We start from the raw sequence: 7,214 nt of genomic DNA, 5'->3' as shown, positions 1-7,214 counted from the left end.
TATATATATATATGTATATGTATATATATATATATATATATATATATATATATATATAAAAATTACATGCAAAGGCTGCCCCTGCTGGTAGAAGATGTAACTACATTCACTCTTTCTCCATTGACAAGCATTGAAAAGTCTGGCAAAATAAAATGAGCAGTTCGTTTCGTTGTAGGAGTGGCAGGGGCAGTGAGATGATCTGCAGGTTATTCCAGACCTCCTTCATAAACACACCGCCACACTCCTCACTGCTTTGGTGTAAAATCGCATGACAGGTGAATTCTGACAGTACAGCAAACCTTGCCTGGGTCGTTAGTGCTAATATCACATTTCTTTGCCAATCCCTCATCGTTTTTGTGCTTCATTGACTATTTCTCTTCAAAAGATATTAAGTATTCAAACCTCATTTGCGTCCTTATTTTTCAATTTGCTGCCGCAGTAGTTTAATTTATTCCATATAATTTCTTTTTTCCGAGAGGGACATTAATCATTGCCTGTTCCTTTTAGTGCCTGTGGGATTCTTCTTCCTTCTGTTTTTAATCAATAACACAAGGGCCCCTCCTTCGCTGAGTAAGATAAAACAGTTAGCTAAAGGATATCTGCTCTCTTACTGGAGATGCTGCACACCGATCACGCTGGATCTTACCTGGTCTTTCTAAAGACCTAGGAGAAATCAGAACTGGAGCTCGGTGGCTTGTAGTCCCAATTTTCAGAGCATCTCTATGCTCAAGTATACATATAACTTTTCGGAGATTTATAGATTTAAGTGGTTAACTGTAAATCATGTTCCATGGCTGTGACAAACATATGTGAATATTTTTGTTTTTAACAATGACACTGAACAGAATGGAGCTGTTATGATGTCAAATGAGATGCAACAGTCGGGTTTCGGAAGTAAAAACTCCATTCATTTTCTCCATAGTGATTTTGATTTTGATTATGATTATGAACAATAACTCATAAACCTTTAAAGACAGACCTACTGGGAGCTCCACAAAGTTGTTAATTCATGTAATTTGCTTCTGTTGAAGCTTATTATTCAACTTAATATCCATATTTAATCGTGGAATCCCTGGTGAAAAACTACATTACCCATGATGCTTTACCGAAATTCACACCAGAGTTGGAAAAACCCATGCCAAAATAGCTCTTTAGCTCCGCCCACTCCCATGAAGCACTGCCAATGACATGATCGTATTGGTGCTGCCAACTTTAACACGAGATTCATTATTTGTACGCAAATACTAATTAATATTTAACGCAATTAACACAGCATCCTTTGGCTAGTGTTACATTATATGATCTATAGTGACAGTCTGTGTTGTGTAAGTTCACCCAAAATAAAAATCTGAGTGTGAGAAAAAAGTTAACGTCAGTTTTACATTAAACTACTATATAATGTTGAATACCCAGCCACAAAGGAAAAATGGCTCAGGAATGGTTTGAGGAGCACAACAAGTCTGAAGTGTTGACTTGACCTCCAAATTCCCCAGATCTCAATCCAATCGAGCATCTGTGGGATGTGCTGAACAAACAAGTCTGATCCATGGAGGCCCCGCTTCACAATTTACAGGACTTAAAGGATCTGCTGCTAACATTTTGGTGCCAGATACCACAGCACGCCTTCAGGGGTCTAGTGGAGTCCATGCCTCGATGGGTCAGGGCTGTTTGGGCAGCAAAAGTGTGAACAGATTAGTTTTTTGTTTGTTTAGTTTTTTGTTCATGGGATTATTCCCTTCACTAATGTCTTGTACCTTTGTCTTTTCTGAATATCAAAAATGTTTTACCATCAAATCAAAGTTTGTAGTGTTCACCTCGAAGCTGATTTGCGGCTTATAACTCTTTAATGAATTTCCCTATGGGAAAAATATTCCCTAAGCAGCGCCACTGAAAAGGGTGCACTCTATGAATGTGATGGCATATTTAACTAGTATCATTTATTACAAATCCACTTATAAATTCAATATTCTATAGACCTCGAATGGTTCATGAATACATGTGCATTCCTATATTTGTTAATGACAAAAACAATTAAAGAAGAAGCATTTATTATAAAAATGCAACACTTTATGTGTACAAATTTGCATGTTAAAACCGCTTTTATTCTGCTCAATTAATTTATTATCTCAAGACTCGAATCAACCTGATCAAGAACACAGTTCCCTTCAAGCCAATCTGTTCATTAAGATAATATGTTAATTTATGGGAAGTGCTATTAAGATGTTCTCCAAAAAGAGAGCCGGTCAGCATTTTTCCAAACTTGGCCTTCTTAATTACATCATTCTTTTGCTGTCATTAAGGATATTAAAAATTCATTAAGGGGACAAGTACTGCTGAGCTGCAGCAAATCAGACGAGAAGTCCCTCGATGTTCTTCCAAAGGCCATAACTGTCATTAAGTTAGTTTTTAAGTCTTTTACTTTAAGTCTATACTGAATTACCAGAATTATTTAGATGATATGCAATATACGATTTGCTTTTTTTCAACTATATTCCAGTAATGTTCATTTTAGAGGGAATACTTGGTATCAGCACGGTCGTCGTGTGGCTGTTTTAACTACACAAGACCCTGATCGTGTCAGAAAGGCTTTTAGAGCTAAACGAAATTCTGTCGACTCGTGTTTGTCGGCCGAAATGCTCCTCTAATGCGCTTGTGCCTAATATCTGACTGTATTTAACATTTACACCCCATTTTGTCGGTCACGGCCCAGCGCTTTAGCACAATTTGATTTGAGCGGAGGGCTCGTGCGCAGTGTTGTGGCTGTGTACACAGCTCAGTGGGTGTATACTGTAGAGTTTTATTGATATTGCTCTAAGATAGCTTTGCTCTGGGCCTCCCTGTTTGCCCCGCCATCGAGGAGTCAGCGCCGTAGGTGACCCGACAGATCAATTTATCTGAGCGAGAGCAGCAATCCGTGAGAGGCATCTTTACCCAAGAATGAATTAAATAAGAGTGGTGGGGACAGACGAGTTTCTCTGATGGCCTGGAGTCAAATGCACTCTCCATCTTCTCTGCAATACCAAAAATCATACATTATTCTCATTTTGTAAGTGGAATTAATGTACTGTACAAAAACGGATCCTTAAAGTGTTAAAAATAAAGCAAGAAGCCATCATCAGCCTTATTGCTTTTCTAAAATGTCATCAACAGCAATATGACAAAAGGCAACGCTCAATAAGAAAAGTTGAAGAGTGTCCTGACGCAGCAACATCGGCTCGACCGACTGCATTCGCCACCATGGAAGATGACCAGAAATCGCTAAATGCGTAGAGAAGATCTTGTATCGATTATCATTATTCGATCCGATCTGATCCGATCTGATCAGGACTGTAGTTATGCAACATATTGATACTATTATTATAGACATTCAACTGCAAATTAATGTAGTATTGATGGTTGTAAAGAACAACTGTGCGCTGTGGAGAGGGCGCATGCTGTCATGACAAGCCAGCCATTACAACTTCCTTGGCAGTAAGCGCGCGCTGCAGTGAGAACGGCTGTGACGTAAGCCGTGTTCTTGACATATCCAGCAGCCCGAGTTCACTCATCTACCTTAGGCCGGAGACACACTGCAAGCGTGGCGTTTCTGCTGCGTGTCATCCGCGGGGCGGCTGCGCGGCGTTTTCTCTGTCTTTGCACACCAGAAGCGTGTCTGACGCGGCGCTGCTGCTGCTATTAATGTACAGGGAAGCCCTATACTTCATGTTAAATATAAATATATTGCCTATTGATACAGCAAAGACAACGTCGGCAGTAGCCTATTGACCATACATATATGGTATTGACGGCAAAATAGGCTACAGAATATTTCATTCTGTATTGACAGGTTTAATATTTCAAAATCGATAATTATGTTGTTTTTTATTATTACAAGTAGGCCTATATCTGCGTTTATGTTAACCTACAGACTTTCAAAAATGAAAATGTCATTTATTAATATGTATGCGTGTCAAAATGGCATATAAACATCTTTTCCTATGCTATTTTGCCTAGAAACGCTTCCAACACGCTCGCGTGTCGCGTGAAAAATAGGCGTCTCTTCTATTTGAAGCATGCACGCGTTTTCCGCGCGGCTCGGACCGCGCGTGAGCCGCCCGGCTGACGCAGGCAGTATGCAAGCGCTAACTGGTTAACATGGGAGCCGAAATAAAAACGGACACGCCACGCAGCCGAGACGCTCACGACACGCTTGCAGTGTGTCCCCGGCCTTACTCTAGTATTCTCTGTCCGCCGCGGTAAGGAGAGAAGAGGAAGAGTGAGGGAAAACTCAGTCTGTCCACGGCGCTTCTTCAGCACGGCGGCGGCGGTATAATGACGAGAGCTTCGGCTTGAGTTAATTTACCTACTCTAGTATTCTCGGTCCGCGGCGCTTCTTCAGCACGGCGGCGGCGGTATAGAAACGAGAACTTCGGCTTGAGTTTATTTACCTACTCTAGTATTCTCTGTCCGCGGCGGTTCTTCAGCACGGCGGTGGCGGTATAGTGACGAGATCTTCGGCTTGAGTTTGTTTACCTACTCTAGTATTCTCGGTCCGCGGCGCTTCTTCAGCACGGCGGCGGCGGTATAGTAACGAGAACTTCGGCTTGAGTTTATTTACCTACTCTAGTATTCTCTGTCCGCGGCGGTTCTTCAGCACGGCGGCGGCGGTATAGTGACGAGAACTTCGGCTTGAGTTTGTTTACCTACTCTAGTATTCTCGGTCCGCGGCGCTTCTTCAGCACGGCGGCGGCGGTATAGTGACGAGAACTTCGGCTTGAGTTTATTTACCTACTCTAGTATTCTCTGTCCGCGGCACTTCTTCAGCACGGCGGCGGCGGTATAGTGACGAGAACTTCGGCTTGAGTTTGTTTACCTACTCTAGTATACTCTATCCGCGGCGGTTTTTCAGCACGGCGGCGGCGGTATAGTGACGAGAGCTTCGGCTTGAGTTTGTTTACCTACTCTAGTATACTCTATCCGCGGCGGTTCTTCAGCACGGCGGCGGCGGTATAGTGACGAGAGCTTCGGCTTGAGTTTGTTTACCTACTCTAGTATACTCTATCCGCGGCGGTTCTTCAGCACGGCGGCGGCGGTATAGTGACGAGAGCTTCGGCTTGAGTTTATTTACCTACTTTAGTATTCTCTGTCCGCGACGCTTCTGGAGTTTCCAAAGCTGCCATGTTCGTTGTTTTAATGTCCTTCCACCTCGCGCGCATGCGTGAATTCAATGACGCGGCAAATTAAAATTCACGGGGAAAATGTAGGCCTATTATTAAATCACTCCTCTGAGTAACGGATCGATCTTTAGAAATTAATATGAAAATCGATTCAGAATTGGTGAATCGATTTTTTCAACACAGCCCTATGTGCAATACATAATGTGACAATGAAAAGAAAGAAATAAGATAACAAAATGAAAGAAATGGAAGATAAAATAACAAAATGAAAGAAATAAGTCCATAGGCTTGTTCCAGTCTGGATTCCCAATAGTAGGCCTACATCTCAAAATTGGGAAGATCGCGATTCAGATCGTGAATGTTTGTTATAAGATTGTGAAATGACATTTCGGGAAGATCGCCAGCCCTTACTGAGAGGCGTTTGAAAGATGTCCACCGAGAGGCATTACTTGCCAAAAAAACTAATAAATATATTAGGCTGAATCCGAAAATGCAAACATCACTATTATATAGTAGGCGAAAAATAGTATGTGACAAAAGTCAAAACTCACAGTTTTCATAAAAGTGTAGCCAAGAAGTCCCCAGATGACCTACTACAGGTGTGTGCATTAGATGGACACTTTACTATCCCATGAGGCCACGGGAGAGGATTGAGGATTGCAGTTGAGAGGACAGCTGATGCTGGAAGGTCACATGATAATGACAACATGACGAATGTAGTACGTCCAGATTACATTCATACTACACACATTCATTTTATATACAACATACATTCATACAGTCGTGAAGTAATTACTTTTTTTTTTTTAAAGGACCTACTCATGAGAGCATGTCATTTTGGACACAGCCATAAACATTTAAAGGCAGTTTTTTTTTAAAGTAATTTAACCATATGATTAGTTCAATGTATTTAAACCAACAAAATGATACAAAATTATCTCAACTTTTGGGGAAAACTCAAAAAAAGTCCATGCAAAGTATTTGATGTTTTTCACATTGTTCATTGTGTAAACCCTTCACTGCTTGATTTTGAAATCACTGATGAAAAACTGGATAAATTAAAACAAAAATCATGTTATGTCAGAGCAATGATTCGAAGCACAATCATGGGGTCTCTTGACTCGTTGGGGGTCCGGGACTCCCTCTAATACACCCTCAATTTGACCTGCATTGCAGTAATCATATTTCCAAAAATGACGGCAATCTACACTTTAACAAACAGTCATATCGCAAATCTTTAGATTTTCCTTCTACGAAACTAAAAGCATCTCACGCACCCCTGCCCCAAATCACATCATCGACATTAAGGCGCGTCTTCAACGGAGCACATGCAAGATAATGGCGAGTTAAAACATCTACAACCCCACAGGAAGCTAGCGGACAAAAGTATAAACGCAGGGTAAACGCGGGGGTAATAACGCTGATGAGATCTTAGCGGGGGTGATTTCATTCAGATGTGAATTAGAGCCAAAAACCGGACTCACGCTGTGATTGTACTTAGGCCAATCTCTGTCACTTACACTCACTTACTGTTAATGTGGCCCCCTCCAGGAAGCACACGATTAACTAGCCCAAACTCCACGACTTATTTCTGGATTATTATTATTACTGCTATCCCGAAACAGTGAGAGTGCGTGTTGGTTAATGGTTATCTCAATGGGCCTGTGCAAAAGGCGGTGAAGATCCCTATAGCTTTATTTCTGTTGACAGACAGAAAAGTTTCACTCAAATAAGAGGACATTAAAGTGCGAAGGAGTCGCAGCAGGAGCCGTGCGGTTATTGGGGTTCAAATGGAAAAGTTAGGTTCGGTGCGTTCACGGGATGTGTTTACTTCAAATGGTTTTACAGATCAGCGCTTTAGCTACGATTACTGTGATGTAAACAACAGAAACTGATTGTCGAATCAGCGGATATATCAGTCAACATATAGTCGCGATTAAAGGCTTTCAAATTTAGAAGTGCCATATTGCTTTAAAGAAATAATTACAAAATATTAAATGCTATTTTAGTAATCAGATTCTAAATGCCATAGTTTAAATAGGAAGATACAGACCTGAT

The sequence above is a fragment of the Pseudorasbora parva genome, chromosome 21, assembly GCF_024679245.1.
Source record: "Pseudorasbora parva isolate DD20220531a chromosome 21, ASM2467924v1, whole genome shotgun sequence".
Lineage (NCBI taxonomy): Eukaryota > Metazoa > Chordata > Actinopteri > Cypriniformes > Gobionidae > Pseudorasbora > Pseudorasbora parva.
This window is presented reverse-complemented; position numbering follows the sequence as displayed.